The sequence below is a fragment of the Pseudophryne corroboree genome, chromosome 12 (assembly GCF_028390025.1).
Source record: "Pseudophryne corroboree isolate aPseCor3 chromosome 12, aPseCor3.hap2, whole genome shotgun sequence".
In the NCBI taxonomy this organism is placed as follows: Eukaryota; Metazoa; Chordata; class Amphibia; order Anura; family Myobatrachidae; genus Pseudophryne; species Pseudophryne corroboree.
The window spans coordinates 78,121,353-78,141,368 of record NC_086455.1 but is presented as its reverse complement, the minus strand read 5'-3'; the positions used below and the strand labels follow the sequence as shown (position 1 = coordinate 78,141,368).

At 46.4% G+C, this 20,016-nt stretch overlaps 1 long non-coding RNA gene across 1 annotated transcript in view; it reads left to right on the top strand.

The window, feature by feature from the left end:
• The window catches only part of LOC134980236 (uncharacterized), a 33,947-nt gene extending 14,378 nt beyond the window's left edge, over positions 1-19,569 (top strand). Inside the window, exons 3-4 of the long non-coding RNA XR_010190359.1 lie at positions 65-274; positions 18,843-19,569. This is a non-coding gene — a long non-coding RNA (uncharacterized LOC134980236). The remainder of the gene's footprint in view (positions 1-64; positions 275-18,842) is intronic.
• Positions 19,570-20,016: the final 447 nt, after the last annotated feature.

Sequence of the window (20,016 nt, the reverse complement as noted above, 5' to 3'; positions counted from 1 at the left end):
CTGTAACCACATATTCTGCAAACACATATAAAAACAAAATTATAATGAAGATATTATCACACAGGTTCTTCGTCTGTTCCGCCTCCACTAAGGCACCCATCACAGGGCAGCGTTACTGTGGCTACAAGGCCACCCAAGAGGGCCCGTGTTCATGCTCCAGCTCCTGCACCAGCATCACCACCCAAAAGGCGCATCTCAGCAGTGTCTGCCGTGCCACCACTCGCTCTTTTGGCCAGCCCCCAAAGTGAGGATCCACAATCCCCACAGTTGTCTGGTGAGTAATTTTTTTTTAATTTAAAAAAACATCAAAAAAAAACAGTGGAGTAGATTTAATAACCAGGAGAAGGCATAAGGAAGTGTAAAAAACACTGTTATGTGCAAGATGATAAAGGCAACAGTACAAAATTATAAAAAAATGTGAAGGTACATTTTGGAGCTGGAAAAAAAGGGTAAAAGGTACTGCGCTATAAATTCAGCAGCTCCATTAGATATGGATAATATGATTAATGTTTATATGGAGCGCTTGGTAGTGTGTCACTGTCTAATGCTGAAAAGAAAAACAGGTTAAAAACACAGTGGGTTAATGGTGAACTCAAGGTGCCCTGAAATGTTTAAGCTCTTTTTTGAATGTTTGAAAGTCCCGATCTCCAACTCAATGTGGTCCCTTCAGGCACAAATAGCAAGGTCCCCGGCAGGTGTACTAACTGTCCCTATCCTACCTCTGGGTCCTCTGGTCTGTGGATCGCACACTTGTCCGTTCGTTTTCTTCTTCCTGACCGGAAGTTGGTGAGGCGCCATGGAGCGTCACTTCCGGGTGACGTGGTGACGGGATTTTCGTGTATCAACGCGTTTCATGCACTGCGGCACTTCATCCAGGATACTTGGTGTTGTTTGGGAAGTTCCCTTTATCCTCCCTTGTTTGAATAAACTTTATTCAAAACGGCTAATAAAAACGGAAGTTCCCAACAGGAACTTCTAAAAATAGGCGGCAAGCACCTGCTTCAGCATTAGACTATATGTGTATAAATAAGAATTTACTCACCGGTAATTCTATTTCTCGTAGTCCGTAGTGGATGCTGGGAACTCCGTAAGGACCATGGGGAATAGCGGGCTCCGAAGGAGGCTGGGCACTCTAGAAAGATTTATGACTACCTGGTGTGCACTGGCTCCTCCCACTATGACCCTCCTCCAAGCCTCAGTTAGGACACTGTGCCCGGACGAGCTGACATAATAAGGAAGGATTTAGAATCCCGGGTAAGACTCTTACCAGCCACACCAATCACACCGTACAACTCGTGATACTATATCCAGTTTGACAGTATGAAAACAACTGAGCCTCTCAACAGATGGCTCAACAATAACCCTTTAGTTAACAATAACTATTTCCAAGTATTGCAGACAATCCGCACTTGGGATGGGCGCCCAGCATCCACTACGGACTACGAGAAATAGAATTACCGGTGAGTAAATTCTTATTTTCTCTGACGTCCTAGTGGATGCTGGGAACTCCGTAAGGACCATGGGGATTATACCAAAGCTCCCAAACGGGCGGGAGAGTGCGGATGACTCTGCAGCACCGAATGAGAGAACTCCAGGTCCTCTTCAGCCAGGGTATCAAATTTGTAGAATTTTGCATACGTGTTTGCCCCTGACCAAGTAGCTGCTCGGCAAAGTTGTAAAGCCGAGACCCCTCGGGCAGCCGCCCAAGATGAGCCCACCTTCCTTGTGGAATGGGCATTTACAGATTTTGGCTGTGGCAGTCCTGCCACAGAATGTGCAAGCTGAATTGTACTACAAATCCAGCGAGCAATAGACTGCTTAGAAGCAGGAGCACCCAGCTTGTTGGGTGCATACAGGATAAACAGCGAGTCAGATTTTCTGACTCCAGCCGTCCTGGAAACATATATTTTCAGGGCCCTGACAACGTCTAGCAACTTGGAGTCCTCCAAATCCCTAGTAGCCGCAGGCACCACAATAGGCTGGTTCAGGTGAAACGCTGACACCACCTTAGGGAGAAATTGGGGACGAGTCCTCAATTCTGCCCTATCCATATGGAAAATCAGATAAGGGCTTTTACAAGATAAAGCCGCCAATTCTGACACTCGCCTGGCTGAAGCCAAGGCCAATAACATGACCACTTTCCACGTGAGATATTTCAGATCCACGGTTTTTAGTGGCTCAAACCAATGTGATTTTAAGAAACTCAACACCACGTTGAGATCCCAAGGTGCCACAGGAGGCACAAACGGGGGCTGAATATGCAGCACTCCTTTCACAAATGTCTGAACTTCAGATACTGAAGCTAGTTCTTTTTGAAAGAAAATCGACAGAGCCGAGATCTGTACTTTAATGGAGCCTAGTTTTAGGCCCATATTCACTCCTGCTTGCAGGAAATGCAGAAATCGACCTAGTTGAAATTCCTCTGTTGGGGCCTTTTTGGCCTCGCACCATGCAACATATTTCCGCCATATGCGGTGATAATGCTTTGCCGTAACATCTTTCCTGGCCTTAATAAGCGTAGGAATGACTTCTTCCGGAATACCCTTTTCCTTTAGGATCCGGTGTTCAACCGCCATGCCGTCAAACGCAGCCGCGGTAAGTCTTGGAACAGACAGGGCCCCTGCTGTAGCAGGTCCTGTCTGAGCGGTAGAGGCCACGGGTCCTCTGAGAGCATCTCTTGAAGTTCCGGGTACCACGCTCGTCTTGGCCAATCCGGAACCACGAGAATTGTGTTTACTCCTCGCTTTCGTATTATTCTCAATACCTTTGGTATGAGAGGCAGAGGAGGGAACACATAAACCGACTGGTACACCCACGGTGTCACTAGAGCGTCCACAGCTACCGCCTGAGGGTCCGTTGACCTGGCGCAATATCTTTTTAACTTTTTGTTGAGGCGGGACGCCATCATGTCCACCTGTGGTTTTTCCCAACGGTTTACCAGCATCTGGAAGACTTCTGGATGAAGTCCCCACTCTCCCGGGTGGAGGTCGTGTCTGCTGAGGAAGTCTGCTTCCCAGTTGTCCACTCCCGGAATGAACACTGCTGACAGTGCTAGTACATGATTCTCCGCCCATCGGAGGATTCTTGTGGCTTCTGCCATCGCCATCCTGCTTCTTGTGCCGCCCTGTCGATTTACATGGGCGACTGCCGTGATGTTGTCTGACTGGATCAGCACCGGCTGGTGTAGGAGCAGGGATTTTGCTTGACTTAGGGCATTGTAGATGGCCCTTAGTTCCAGAATATTTATGTGAAGGGAAGTCTCCTGACTCGACCATAGTCCTTGGAAGTTTCTTCCCTGTGTGACTGCCCCCCAGCCTCGAAGGCTGGCATCCGTGGTCACCAGGACCCAGTCCTGTATGCCGAACCTGCGGCCCTCTAGAAGATGGGCACTCTGCAGCCACCACAGTAGAGACACCCTGGTTCTTGGAGACAGGGTTATTAAGCGATGCATCTGAAGATGCGATCCGGACCACCGGTCCAACAGGTCCCACTGAAAGATTCTGGCATGGAACCTGCCGAAGGGAATTGCTTCGTAAGAAGCCACCATCTTTCCCAGGACCCGCGTGCAGCGATGCACTGATACCTGTTTTGGCTTCAGGAGGTCTCTGACTAGAGATGACAACTCCCTGGCTTTCTCCTCCGGGAGAAACCCTTTTTTTCTGGACTGTATCCAAAATCATACCCAGGAACAGTAGCCGTGTCGTCGGAACCAGCTGTGACTTTGGGATATTCAGAATCCAGCCGTGCTGGTGCAGCACCTCCTGAGATAGTGCTACTCCCGGAAGAAACATTTGTGATGATCCGCAACAAGATACCCCCTTGTTTGTGCCTGGATGACACAGTTACACACAAAATGAACACACGAGGGGGGTTAATTCTTTAAAGAAAACCAAATACCTATGATTACTCGGGTAGATTCACCATAATACAGGGTTGGTGTTGCTCCCCAGAGTCAGAAAACCAAATATTCTAGAAAGAGAAAAGAAGACTCTATCTTGGGGGCACTCTTTGAAATATAAATAGGGCCAGATATACCCTTAGGTATCATTAAAATATAACCTTTAATTGTATCTTTAAAATTAATAGGAATTTGAAAAGGAAAAATATATAAACACACACACAGGTTTATTCATATACACCTTGGGATCACTTGTCTATCACAAGGAGTTCAAAGAACACTGATTGCTCACTATGGAGCTTATTGGTTCAGAGAACACTGATTGCTCACCGAGGAGCTTGTTTTAATTATTTTTATTCAGATTTTTTTATAACCAATTATGATCTCTCACTGTTTAAACAACCATATCATGAATAGGTATTGATTTACCGAACGTCAGCTCCTATATTCTCAAACACATGTATAATTATAAAAATTCTAAATTTGCCCAAATGGTATATACACAGTGTTGAGAGATGCAGAATGCCCATCATATTTATATGGTATCTTATGCGCTCATTAGTAGCCCGACATAAATAGTTGGTATAGAGAGAAAAAAGGAAAGAGTAAAAAAGATGATCAGTATGCCATGGTACATTGCTTCTACTGTCTCACCGTCATGAGCTCAAGGTTTTTGTTAGCTCAGCGGCCGGTGGATGAGAGGGCAGCGACCTTGAAATTTCTGACCAGAAAGAGGATAAGTGGCCGTACTGCTTTCCCTGTTAGAGCGGATGGAATGTCTCGATATCCTAGGACATTGCAGGACACTGCACCGCAATCCAGGGATGAGTGTTAACCGAAATTGAGTACAATTCCTGCCTGTTTAATTTTCAGGTAATTGCAGGGAGATGATAGGGAGTGGTTCAATGTTAAACCAGTGCCGTGCACATTCTCACATAGAAATGCATTTATCAAAAAAGCCGTTCTCCACACAGGCTATTAGCAAAGTACTTTCCCAAATTTATTTTCAGGTATTCTGTATCGGTATACTAATATTGTTAGGCTCACTTAACATAATTCATTATTTTCTCTAACATTTGACCATAGGTCACTGAACAATATGTGTTGGGCTAAAAGTAGCAGCAAACCCAGCTAGAATGAAAAGTTTTTTATGACCGCAAACCCAGTCCAGCCGCTGAGATCTCTTTTCGTCATGTACTCTGGTCACTAGGACCGGTGCAGCGGACGGCAAATATGAAAACAGCAGCGCTTCGGGTATTACTGGCCGGAAAAAAAATTAGTAGCTGTGCTGCTTTCCACGTTAGAGCGGTTGCAGCGCCTTGATATCATAGGACAGAGCAAGGACGCTGCACCACAATCCGTGGATGAGAGCTAGCTGAAAATAGGAAGATTACCGTTCTAAAGGCAGCAGGACTTCTGGACGGAGCAGCGTATGTTGGTTGTAGGACCAGTGATTCTAACTTTCACAAGGCGACATTGCCATGCTGATTCCAGCCGTGCACCCGCTCTAACGTGGAAAGCAGCACAGCTACTAATCTTTTTTCCGGCCAGTAATACCCGAAGCGCTGCTGTTTTCATATTTGCCGTCCGCTGCACCGGTCCTAGTGACCAGAGTACATGACGAAAAGAGATCTCAGCGGCTGGACTGGGTTTGTGGTCATAAAAACTTTTCATTCTAGCTGGGTTTGCTGCTACTTTTAGCCCAACACATATTGTTCAGTGACCTATGGTCAAATGTTAGAGAAAATAATGAATTATGTTAAGTGAGCCTAACAATATTAGTATACCGATAAAGTATACCTGAAAATAAATTTGGGAAAGTACTTTGCTAATAGCCTGTGTGGAGAACGGCTTTTTTGATAAATGCATTTCTATGTGAGAATGTGCACGGCACTGGTTTAACATTGAACCACTCCCTATCATCTCCCTGCAATTACCTGAAAATTAAACAGGCAGGAATTGTACTCAATTTCGGTTAACACTCATCCCTGGATTGCGGTGCAGTGTCCTGCAATGTCCTAGGATATCGAGACATTCCATCCGCTCTAACAGGGAAAGCAGTACGGCCACTTATCCTCTTTCTGGTCAGAAATTTCAAGGTCGCTGCCCTCTCATCCACCGGCCGCTGAGCTAACAAAAACCTTGAGCTCATGACGGTGAGACAGTAGAAGCAATGTACCATGGCATACTGATCATCTTTTTTACTCTTTCCTTTTTTCTCTCTATACCAACTATTTATGTCGGGCTACTAATGAGCGCATAAGATACCATATAAATATGATGGGCATTCTGCATCTCTCAACACTGTGTATATACCATTTGGGCAAATTTAGAATTTTTATAATTATACATGTGTTTGAGAATATAGGAGCTGACGTTCGGTAAATCAATACCTATTCATGATATGGTTGTTTAAACAGTGAGAGATCATAATTGGTTATAAAAAAATCTGAATAAAAATAATTAAAACAAGCTCCTCGGTGAGCAATCAGTGTTCTCTGAACCAATAAGCTCCATAGTGAGCAATCAGTGTTCTTTGAACTCCTTGTGATAGACAAGTGATCCCAAGGTGTATATGAATAAACCTGTGTGTGTGTTTATATATTTTTCCTTTTCAAATTCCTATTAATTTTAAAGATACAATTAAAGGTTATATTTTAATGATACCTAAGGGTATATCTGGCCCTATTTATATTTCAAAGAGTGCCCCCAAGATAGAGTCTTCTTTTCTCTTTCTAGAATATAGTGCTACTCCCACCAACAACTGTTCCTTGGACCTCGCTTTTATTAGGAGATCGTCCAAGTACGGGATAATTAAAACTCCCTTTTTTCGAAGGAGTATCATCATTTCCGCCATAACCTTGGTAAATACCCTCGGTGCCGTGGACAGTCCAAACGGCAGCGTCTGGAATTGGTAATGGCAATCCTGTACCACAAATCTGAGGTACTCCTGGTGAGGATGGTAAATGGGGACATGCAAGTAAGCATCCTTGATGTCCAGGGATACCATGTAATCCCCCTCTTCCAGGCTCGCAATAACCGCCCTGAGCGATTCCATCTTGAACTTGAATTTTTTTATGTATGTGTTCAAGGATTTCAAATTTAAAATGGGTCTCACCGAACCGTCCGGTTTCGGTACCACAAATAGTGTGGAATAGTAACCCCGGCCTTGTTGAAGTAGGGGTACCTTGATTATCACCTGCTGGGAATACAGCTTGTGAATTGCCGCTAGCACCGCTTCCCTGTCTGAGGGAGCAATCGGCAAGGCAGATTTTAGGAACCGGTGGGGTGGCGACGCCTCGAATTCCAGTTTGTACCCCTGAGATACTATTTGAAGGATCCAGGGATCCACCTGTGAGCGAGCCCACTGATCGCTGAAATTCTTGAGGCGGCCCCCCACCGTACCAGGCTCCGCCTGTGGAGCCCCACCGTCATGCGGCGGACTTGGCAGAAGAAGCGGGGGAGGACTTTTGCTCCTGGGAACCTGCTGTTTGTTGCAGCCTTTTTCCCCTACCTCTGCCTCTGGATAGAAAAGACCCGCCTTTTCCACGCCTGTTTTTCTGGGTCCGAAAGGACTGAACCTGATAAAACGGCGCCTTCTTAGGCTGTGAGGGGACATGGGGTAAAAATGCTGACTTCCCAGATGTTGCTGTGGAAACTAGGTCCGAGAGACCATCCCCAAATAATTCCTCACCCTTATATGGCAACACTTCCATGTGCCTTTTAGAATCTGCATCTCCTGTCCACTGGCGAGTCCATAAGCCTCTCCTAGCAGAAATGGACAATGCACTAACTTTAGATGCCAGTCGGCAGATTTCCCTCTGTGCATCTCTCATATATAAGACTGAGTCTTTTATATGGTCTATGGTTAACAGGATCGTGTCTCTGTCTAATGTGTCAATATTTTCTGACAGTTTATCTGACCACGCAGCGGCAGCACTGCACACATAGGCGTGCGCAGCACATTTTATTAGGGGGTGCACCATCAGAGGGGTGTGTCTAGCACCGCCTTTTGGGCGTGTCAACGCAATATAAAATATCCACCCTTGTACCAATCCTAATAAAGCAGATACATTGTCAGATGTTGTGGTGTGCACCAAACACCCCTGATGGCACTCACTGCAATTACAGTGCTCCTCCTCAGCCTGGTCTGGCTCCCCCTCTCTTTCCCCTGCAAGCTGCAGCAGCTTACTTACAAGTCAGCCGCTCACGGACACTGACAGTCGCAGACTAGTACTGCTGCTGCTGGAAAATGCTGCTGCCGGCCGCCTGCCAGTATTGAATTTGTCTTCCTAAGAGGAATGCTGGCTGCATGCTGATCCTCATCAGTGGCTGGCATTGGCATAGCATAGAAGGAGTGAGGTGGGCATGTGGCGGGTGTGCGTGCGAGCAGCATGACGTAATCACATCACATCATGCTGTTTTTGTACATGGAAGTGGAGCCGGGAGCTTGAAAGCCGGTGGCAGTGGCACCCTTGATTAACCCAGGCGTCCGGTCAGTACTGCAGTCCTGACGGTGCAGCGCAGAGGGGACAGTAATCAGCCTGCTCGGCGATCGCTGCATCATGCATGTGTGATCGGAGTGCCAGACATTAGGGGGTGCCTGTGCGCACGAGGCACCCCCCCTGCGCACACCTATGACTGCACATCCAAGCTGACGCAATAGCTGGCCTAAGTATAATGCCTGAGTGTGTATATACAGACTTCAGGATCGCCTCCTGCTTTCTATCAGCAGGTTCCTTGAGGGCGGCCGTATCCGGAGACGGTAGTGCCACCTTTTTAGACAAACGTGTGAGCGCTTTATCCACCCTAGGAGGTGTTTCCCAACGTGACCTATCCTCTGGCGGGAAAGGAAACGCCATTAGTACCTTCTTAGGAATTACCAATTTTTTATCAGGGAAAGCCCACGCTTCTTCACACACTTCATTTAATTCATCTGATGGGGGAAAAACTACGGGTAGTTTTTTCTCCCCAAACATAATACCCTTTTTTGTGGTACCTGTATTTATATCAGAAATGTGTAACACCTCTTTCATTGCCTCAATCATGCAGTGAATGGCCTTAGTGGGCATCAGGTTAGACTCATCGTCGTCGACACTGGTGTCAGTATCCGTGTCGACATCTGGGTCTGCGGTCTGAGGTAGCGGGCGTTTTAGAGCCCCTGATGACCTGTGCGACGCCTGGACAGGCACGAGCTGAGAAGTCGGCTGTCCCACATTTGGCATGTCGTCAAATTTCTTATGTAAGGAGTCTATACGTGCACTCATTTCTTTCCATAAGCTCAACCACTCAGGTGTCTGCCCCGCAGGGGGTGACATCCCTTCTAAAGGCATCTGCTCCGTCTCCACATCATTATCCTCATCAAACATGTCGACACAGCCGTACCGACACACCGCACACACACAAGGAATGCTCCAACAGAGGACAGGACCCACAAAAGCCTTTTGGGGGGACAGAGTGAGAGTATGCCAGCACACACCAGAGCGCTATATAATGCAGGGACTAACTGAGTTATGTCCCCTATAGCTGCTTTTTCTATATAATTTATACAGCGCCTATATTTAGTGCCCCCCCTCTCTTTTTTTACCCTTTTCTGTAGTGTAGACTGCAGGGGAGAGCCAGGGAGCTTCCTTCCAGCGGATCTGTGAAGGAGAAATGGCGCCAGTGTGCTGCAGGAGATAGCTCCGCCCCTTTTCCGCGGACTATTCTCCCGCTTTTTTTCTGGATTCTGGCAGGGGTATTTTCCACATATATAGCCTCTGGGGCTATATATTGTGGTATTTTTGCCAGCCAAGGTGTTATAATTGCTTCTCAGGGCGCCCCCCCCCCCAGCGCCCTGCACCCTCAGTGACCGGAGTGTGAAGTGTGTGTGAGGAGCAATGGCGCACAGCTGCAGTGCTGTGCGCTACCTTGGTGAAGACTGATGTCTTCTGCCGCCGATTTTCCGGACCTCTTCTTGCTTCTGGCTCTGTAAGGGGGACGGCGGCGCGGCTCCGGGATCGAACACCAAGGACTGGGCCTGCGGTCGATCCCTCTGGAGCTAATGGTGTCCAGTAGCCTAAGAAGCCCAATCCGGCTGCAAGCAGGCGAGTTCGCTTCTTCTCCCCTTAGTCCCTCGCTGCAGTGAGCCTGTTGCCAGCAGGTCTCACTGAAAATAAAAAACCTAAATCTATACTTTCTTTCTAAGGGCTCAGGAGAGCCCCTAGTGTGCATCCAACCTCGGCCGGGCACAAAATCTAACTGAGGCTTGGAGGAGGGTCATAGTGGGAGGAGCCAGTGCACACCAGGTAGTCATAAATCTTTCTAGAGTGCCCAGCCTCCTTCGGAGACCGCTATTCCCCATGGTCCTTACGGCGTTCCCAGCATCCACTAGGACGTCAGAGAAATATAACTGAAAATATGTATAATTAGAAAGTTGTGTAAAGGAGTAAGACATATAAAGAGATAAACTATGTTTAAAGAAAGACATTTAGGTCGATGTCAATATTAAGACCATGTGGTCTTAAAGTTCTCAATTCATAAATCCACTTTGTTTCAGCTTTCCTTAGTTCTATTGATATGTCGCCTCCTCGCCAGTTTGCATTCACTTTTTGTATGGCCAAAAATTTTAGGCCATCTGGGTTTCTCCCATGTCGTTCGGCGTAATGTTGAGATACACTGTGGATATCTAGTCCTCGTTTGATATTGTACACATGTTCTGCTATACGAATTTTGAGTTTTCTTTTGGTTTGCCCTATATATTGTTGTCCACATGGGCATTCTAATAGGTATATGACCCCCTCTGTTGCACATGACATCTGTTGTTTTATAGGATACTGTTCTTGGGTGTAGTTTGATTTGAATGATGTTATTGGTTGGGTTGTTCTCTTTCCTGATTTTTTGCATCCCAGGCATGTTAAACATGCATGGAATCCATTATTTGTCTTTATTTTTTGATGTTTCTCTATTGGCAGGAAGCTATGTGTCAGTTCTTGTTCCTTGCCCTCCTATAGACCACTTTTGGAGTCTGTGGTATGATAGTTTTCAGGTTTTCATCGAGCATTAGTATGTGCCAATTACGTTTGATAATATCTTCAATTTCTCTGTAGTTTGAATTGTATTGGGTGATGAAGAAGGTTTGGCTGTTGCTATTGTCTATTTTCTTTTCTTTATATTTCAGCATTTCTTTTCGATCTAAATGTGCTACTTTGTCGACTTCTGTTTGAATGTGTTCTTCTTTGTAGCCTTTCTTTAGAAATTTTTTCTTCATCTCCATACTTTGTACATTTCTTTCTGTGTACAATTCCTCCTGATTCTTCGTAATTGGCCCCCTGGGTTGTTCTTCAGCCATTGGTTGTGGTGATTACTGCTGTATGGGAGAAAGTTATTTATTTTGCATCCACTTCTTTGGTATAAGTTTTTGTGCTGAGTTTCTCTTTGTCTACATAGATTTCTAGATCCAGAAAAATGGCTTTTTCTTTGCTGGTGGTGGTGGTGAATTCTAGACCCATGTTGTTCATATTCATATAACTCTTAAATTCTTCAAGTTCATTCTGTGGTCCTGTCCAAACATATATCAGGTCATCAATGTACCTGTGCCAACATAGTATATATTTCAAGAATTTGTTGTTCTGCCAAATATGATGGTCCTCCCAGTATGCAACAAAGAGATTTGCATACGCCGGTGCGAAGGATGTCCCCATCGCAGTCCCTTTTACTTGTAGGAAAAAATCTCCTCCATACCAAAAACAGTTGTTGTAAAGTATAAATTCTATCTGCTCCATGATGAAGTTAATCTGTCTACTGGGAATGTTGGATTGTGTAGTAAGATAATGTCTAGTATATTCGCATCCCAATCTATGTTGAATGCATGTGTATAAGGACTTGACGTCACTTGTACAAATGAAATATGAATCCTCCCATCTAGGTTCTTCTAAAATTTGTAGGGTATGAAGGGTGTCTTTCAGGTAACTTTTTTGTTTCTGTGCTAACGGCTGCAAGTAATGATCTATGTAATGTGAGAGATTCGCAGTAAGGGATCCAATTCCTGAAATTATCGGACGGCCCAGAGGTTTCTTAATATCCTTATGGATTTTGGGAAGATGGTAGAAGGTCGGGATTTTCGGGTTCTTTATACAGATGTAGTCATATTATTTTTTTGTGACTATTCCCATTTCTAATCCCTCATCCATCTGTCTAGTCAGTTGTTTTTTTAAATCTTTTTGTCGGGTCTGTAGATAGTTTCTTATAAGTTGATGTGTCCGATAATAAGATTTTACTCACCGGTAAATCTATTTCTCGTAGTCCGTAGTTGATGCTGGGGACTCCGTAAGGACCATGGGGATTAGCGGCTCCGCAGGAGACTGGGCACAACTAAAGAAAGCTTTAGGACTACCTGGTGTGCACTGGCTCCTCCCACTAAGACCCTCCTCCAGACCTCAGTTAGGATACTGTGCCCGGAAGAGCTGACACAATAAGGTAGGATTTTGAATCCCGGGTAAGACTCATACCAGCCACACCAATCACACCGTATAACTCGTGATACTATACCCAGTTAACAGTATGATAACAACTGAGCCTCTCAACAGATGGCTCAACAATAACCCTTTAGTTAGGCAATAACTATATACAAGTATTGCAGACAATCCGCACTTGGGATGGGCGCCCAGCATCCACTACGGACTACGAGAAATAGATTTACCGGTGAGTAAAATCTTATTTTCTCTAACGTCCTAAGTGGATGCTGGGGACTCCGTAAGGACCATGGGGATTATACCAAAGCTCCCAAACGGGCGGGAGAGTGCGGATGACTCTGCAGCACCGAATGAGCAAACTCTAGGTCCTCCTCAGCCAGGGTATCAAACTTGTAGACTCTTGCAAGAGTGTTTGAACCCGACCAAGTAACAGCTCGGCAAATTTGTAAAGCCGAGACCCCTCGGGCAGCCGCCCAAGAAGAGCCCACTTTCCTCATGGAATGGGCTTTCACAGATTTAGGGTGCGGCAGTCCAGCCGCAGAATGTGCAAGTTGAATCGTGCTACAGATCCAGCGAGCAATAGTCTGCTTAGAAGCAGGAGCACCCAGCTTGTTGGGTGCACACAGGATAAATAGCGAGTCAGTTTTCCTGACTCCAGCCGTCCTGGAAACATATACTTTTCAGGGCCCTGACTACGTCCAGAAACTTGGAATCCTTCAAGTCCCAAGTAGCCACAGGCACAACAATAGGTTGGTTCACATGAAAAACTGCTACCACCTTAGGAAGGAATTGGGAACGAGTCCTCAATTCCGCCTTATCCATATAAAATACAGATAAGGGCTTTTGCATGACAAAGCCGCCAATTCTGATACACGCCTGGCCGACGCCAAGGTCCACAGCATGACCACTTTCCACGTGAGGTATTGTAGCTCCACGGATGTAAGTGGCTCAACTCAATGCGACTTCAGGAAATCCAACACTACGTTGAGATCCCACGGTGCCACTGGAGGCACAAACGGGGGCTGACTATGCAGCACTCCCTTAACAAAAGTCTGAACTTCAGGCAGTGAAGCCAGTTCTATTTTGCAAGAAAATGGATAGAGCCGAAATCTGGACCTTAATGGAACCCAATTTTAGGCCCATAGTCACCTCTGACTTGTAGGAAGTGCAGAAATCGACCTAGCTGAAATTCCTCCTTTGGGGCCTTACTGGCCTCACAGCACGCAACATATTTCCGCCATATGCGGTGATAATGGTTTGCGTTCACTTCTTTCCTAGCTTTAAATAGCGTAGGGATAACTTCCTCCGGAATGCCCTTTTCCTTCAGGATCCGGCGTTCAACTGCCATGCCGTCAAACGCAGCCGCTGTACGTCTTGGAACAGACAGGCCCCCTGCTGCAGCAGGTCCTGTCTGAGCGGCAGAGGCCATGGGTCCTCTGAGATCATTTCTTGGAGTTCTGGGTACCAAGCTCTTCTTGGCCACCCGGAACAATGAGTATAGTTCTTACTCCTCTCCTTCTTATTATTCTCATTACCCTGGGTATGTGAGGCAGAGAAGGGAACACATACACCGACTGGTACACCCACGGTGTTACCAGAGCGTCCACAGCTATCGCCTGAGGGTCCCTTGATCTGGCGCAATATCTTTGTAGCTTTTTGTTGAGGCGGGACGCCATCCTGTCCACCCGTGGATTTTCCCAACGGTGTACAATCATTTGGAAGACTTCTGGATGAAGTCCCCAGTCTCCCGGGTGGAGGTCGTGTCTGCTGAGAAAGTCTGCTTCTCAGTTGTCCACTCCGGGAATGAACACTGCTGACAGTGCTAACACATGATTTTCCGCCCATCGGAGAATCCTTGTGGCTTCTGTCATCGCCATCCTGCTTCTTGTGCCACCCTGTCGGTTTACATGAGCGACCGCCGTGATGTTGTCTCACTGGATCAGCACCGGCCGGTGTTGAAGCAGGGATCTAGCCTGACTTAGGGCATTGTAAATGGCCCATAGTTCCAGAACATTTATGTGTAGGGAAGTCTCCTGACTTTTCCATAGGCCTTGGAAGTTTCTTCCCTGTGTGACTGCCCCCCAGCCTTGAAGGCTGGCATCCGTGGTCACCAGGACCCAGTCCTGTATGCCGAATCTGCGGCCCCCTAGAAGATGAGCACTCTGCAGTCACCACCACAGCGACACCCTGGCCCTTGGAGACAGGGTTATCCGCCGATGCATCTGAGGATGCGACCCGGACCACTTGTCCAACAGATCCCACTGGAAGATCCTTGCATGGGACCTGGCGAATGGAAATTCTTCGTAAGAAGCTACCATCTTTCCCAAGGCTCGCGTGCATTGATGCACCGACACCTGTATTTGTATTAGGAGGTCTCCGTCTAGAGACGCCAACTCCTTGGACTTCTCCTCCGGGAGAAACCCTTTTTATCCTGTTCTGTGTCCAGAACCATACCCAGGAACAGTAGACGCGTCGTAGGAACCAGCTGCGACTTTGGAATATTCAGAATCCAGCCGTGCTGTTGTAGCACTTCCCGAGATAGTGCTACTCCGATGAACAACTGCTCCGTGGACCTCGCCTTTATAAGGAGATCGTCCAAGTACGGGATAAGTACTTCGGCCATTACCTTGGTAAATACCCTCGGTGCCGGGGACAGACCAACGGCAACGTCTGGAATTGGTAATGACAATCCTGTACCACAATTTTGAGGTACACCTGGTGAAGAGGGTAAATAGGGACATGCAGGTAAGCATCCTTGATGTCCAGTGATACCCTGAAATTTTCCAGGCTTGCAATAATCGCCCTGAGCGATTCCATTTTGAACTTGAACCTTCGTATATAAGTGTTCAAGGATTTCAATTTTAGAGTGGGTCTCACCGAACCGTCTGGTTTCGGTACCACAACAATTTTGAATAGTAACCCCGGCCTTGTTGAAGGAGGGGTACCTTGATTTCACCTGCTGGAAGTACAGCTTGTGAATTGCCGCCAGTACTACCTTTCTCTGAGGGCAGCAGGCAAGGCTGATGTGAGGCAACGGCGAGGGGAAGTCGCCTCGAACTACTACTTGCAGAACCTAGGGATCCACCTGTGGCCAAGCCCACTGGTCCCTGCAGTTCCCGAGACGCGCCCCCACCGCACCTGTCTCCACCTGTGGAGCCCCAGCGTCATGCGGTGGACTCAGAGGAAGCGAGGGAAGATATTTGATCCTGGGAACTGGCTGACTGGTGCAGCTTTTTCCTTCTTCCCTTGTCTCTGTGCAGAAAGGAAGCGCCTTTGACCCGCTTGCTTTTCTGAAGCCGAAAGGACTGTTCCTGAAAATACGGTGCTTTCTTAGGCTTTTGTGAGGAAACCTGAGGTAAAAAAAATTTCTTCCCAGCTGTTGCTGTGGATACGAGGTCCCAGAGACCATCCCCAAACAATTCCTCACCCTTATAAGGCAGAATCTCCATGTGCCTTTTAAAGGGAGCATCACCTGTCCACTGCCGGGTTTCTAATACCCTCCTGGCAGAATGGACATTGCATTATTTCTGGATGCCAGCCGGCAAATATCCCTCTGTGCATCCTTTATATATAAGACGTCTTAAATATGCTCAATGTTAGCAAAATATTATCCCTGTCTTAGCGTATTAATATTATCTGACAGGGTATCAGACCACGCTGCAGCAGCACTATTTATGCTGAGGCAATTGCAGGTTTCAGTATATAACCTGAGTGTGTAAATACAGACTTCAGGATCGCCTCCTGCTTTTTATCAGCAGGTTCCTTCAAGGTGGCCGTATCCTAAGACGGCAGTGCCACCTTTTGACAAACGTGTGAGCGCCTTATCCACCCTAAGGGATATCTCCCAACGTGACCTATCCTCTGGCGGGAAAGGGTACGCCATCAGTAACTTTTTAGAAATTACCAGTTTCTTATCGGGGGAAACCACGCTTCTTTACACACTTCATTCATTCATCTGATGGGGGAACAAAACACTGGCTGCTTTTTCTCCCCAAAAATAAAACCCCTTTTATTTGGTACTTGGGTTCATGTCAGAAAATGCGTAACACATTTTTCATTGCCGAGATCATGTAACGGATGTTCCTAGTGGATTGTGTATATGCCTCAACCTCGTCGACACTGGAGTCAGACTCCGTGTCGACATCTGTGTCTGCCATCTGAGGTAACGGGCGTTTTTTGAGCCCCTGATGGCCTTTGAGACGCCTGGGCAGGCGCGGGCTGAGAAGCTGGCTGTCCCACAGCTGTTACGTCATCCAGCCTTTTATGTAAGGAGTTGACACTGTCGGTTAATACCTTCCACCTATCCATCCACTCTGGTGTCGGCCCCACAGGGGGCGACATCCCATTTATCGGCCTCTGCTCCGCCTCCATGTAACCTTCCTCATCCAACATGTCGACACAGCCATACCGACACACCGCACACACACAGGGAATGCTCTGACTGAGGACAGCACCCCACAAAGTCCTTTGGGGAGACCGAGAGAGAGTATGCCAGCACACACCAGAGCGCTATATAATGCAGGGATTAACACTATAACTGAGTGATTTTTTCCCCAAATAGCTGCTTGTATACATATATTGCGCCTAAATTTAGTGCCCCCCCTCTCTTTTTAACCCTTTGAGCCTGAAAACTACAGGGGAGAGCCTGGGGAGCTGTCTTCCAGCTGCACTGTGAAGAGAAAATGGCGCCAGTGTGCTGAGGGAGAAGCTCCGCCCTTTTTCGGCGGACTTTCTCCCGCTTTTTCTGGAATACTGGCAGGGGTAATTTTACATCTATATAGCCTCTAGGACTATATATGATGTAGATTTGCCAGCCAAGGTGTCATATATTGCCCTCAGGGCGCCCCCCCCCAGCGCCCTGCACCCATCAGTGACCGGAGTGTGAGGTGTACATGAGGAGCAATGGCGCACAGCTGCAGTGCTGTGCGCTACCTTGGTGAAGACCGAAGTCTTCTGCCGCCGATTTTCCGGACTCTTCATGCTTCTGGCTCTGTAATGGGGACGGCGGCGCAGCTCCGGGAATGAACACCAAGGTCGGGTCCTGCGGTCGATCCCTCTGGAGCTAATGGTGTCCAGTAGCCTAAGAAGCCCAAACTACCACCTGTTAGGTAGGTTCGCTTCTTCTCCCCTTAGTCCCTCGCTGCAGTGAGTCTGTTGCCAGCAGATCTCACTGTAAAATAAAAAACCTAAATATACTTTCTTTCTAGGAGCTCAGGAGAGCCCCTAGTGTGCATCCAGCTCAGCCGGGCACAAGAATCTAACTGAGGTCTGGAGGAGGGTCTTAGTGGGAGGAGCCAGTGCACACCAGGTAGTCCTAAAGCTTTCTTTAGTTGTGCCCAGTCTCCTGCGGAGCCGCTAATCCCCATGGTCCTTACGGAGTCCCCAGCATCCACTTAGGACGTTAGAGAAAATAGTTTCTGAGCTTCTCCATCGTAGTCTGATTTATCTAAGATGACGAGGCCTCCGCCTTTGTCCGCGGGTTTTATAACAATACTTTTATCTTGTTTTAACTCTTTGAGTGCAGCTTTTTCGTTTTTCGTCAGGTTATATCGTGGTTTTCTCTTGTCGGATAAAGTCCTTACTTCTTCTTCTACCACTTTCTGGAAGGTCTCTAGATGTGGTCCTTTTACATGTGCAGGGTAAAACGTGGAGTTGGGTTTAAAATTGGTGTGTTGATATTCCATCTGATTTTCTGCTTGGTCCATTCTTTGTTCTTTATTGAAGAATTTTGGAGCTGCTTGCCTTGTGCCTTTACCACCTTGCACATATCACTGGTTTCTCACTTCCTTATGCCTTCTCCAGGTTTATACATCTGCACCACTGTTAGTACTGTAAAATCAAATCTCAAAATGACCAATCATACTTGCAATAATAAACAACTGCAAGCAGATGCTGTTAACGTAATTTTAGGATGTTAATTGTCAAATTTGAGGATGCCCATATCAACACATTTACGCAAATGTTTTTTTGCTACCTAAATAAAATAAAAAAAAACACTAAAAAAAAAAACAATTGACATGGGCAAAAATTCCACTTCTAAACATAGGCCACCTTAAAAAAGTAAATAACATTGTTAATGTGTACATTTTAAACCACTATATTAGTAAACGTTTTCGCCAGACCACTGACTGCCTTGACCAATGTATGATTGTATTGTTCCACACATTTTTTGTTTTTTGTGTGTTGGCCCAAAGGAAGCTTCATAATCCAAAAGAAAATGTAGTACTTTGATTTTGTTAGAGTACATGGAGTGTAAACAGTAATTATGACTCTGAATCCTCCAATTTCCAAAAACTTAAAACAACTGAGTAGTATACGTTTGTAGCCACATCATTTAACTAAAAGGTGACCAATATAGTTAAGTTTATTCAATAATCTATTTAGCTATTACATTCATATTATGAAGTAATGCATGTTGTTGAAAAACTATCGTAACACCAATGCAACATATGTACTAAATATTGCCTCTGTTCATTCCCATACAAACCCAGCCATCATGAGCGACGATGTCCAGCAGGACCGTGCCCAGGAGACCTTTACACTCCACCTGCAGCCCATCGATCCAACACAGGCAAACATGCCTCAGGACATACCCCAACCACCTCAAACATCCCAAAGCCCCCAAATGAGCACAACACCAGGACCAACACAAATGGACCAAGAGTTTTGGTCAGGCTGGGCCTCACAACAGGCACAACACTACGCGTGCCTCACCACCCAAACACAATACCTGTCAAGTCTGCCCCATCATTTGCCAAGAGTGAGTCGCAACTCAGGCAGACTCATAGTGCAGGTGGGCTGAATTGCAAACACTATGGAGCAGATGAGGGCAGACAACACCCAAATGCAGGCTAACCTTCAGCGCATCTTGGATGATCAACAGCGGCAGCAGCAAACTTTAATCCAGATGATCCAGCATAACCAATTAATCAATGACAATCTGTCGCGAATGACTGGAAACAACACTGCCGCTTATACACAGCTAACGGCAAGTTTGAATATTTTAAGCCAAAATCTAAGTGTGTTGGGCCCACACCATGTGACCTCCAGCTCAGGAACAACAACCCCAAGCCAAACCCCAGTTCAATCCCCAGTTCGACGTTCAAGTCGAAGCCGCACCCACGAGCCACCACAATCCTCTGCACCCAGCACCCAAAAACGTAAAAATAATATTGACTGGCCAGAATATGGTGTCCATTTAATTATTTAAATTCTCTGTTATGCCTAAATTGGTATGTTGTTATAAATAAATTGTTAACACCAAATATGTGTATTGCTTAATTAGCTACCAAAAAAAAAACCACATTAGTGTCTAGGGCCAGATGAGTATTGGTTTAAATATATTGCCTGCCCCTAGGTGTCCTCAGCTTACCGTATGTCTAATCTATGACACCCAGCACATTGGCCATGGCCGCAAGATCACATAAAGCTACCCTGACTGCAGGCCACTGCGACTCCTGGGTAGGGAAGCTGAGAGACGCATCTATGTAGCCAGCCAAGACATCCAAAACCTGAGTGGGCCATCAAAAAATAAAGGTGAGTGTCATGACCTGTAAGCAAGTCCAAATTGAGTAAAATTACATTACAGAAGCAACACTTAGACGTAAACGTGTATGTATGTTTTCAATCACCTGAATTACATATTTCTAGAAGGTGGCCTGTGAA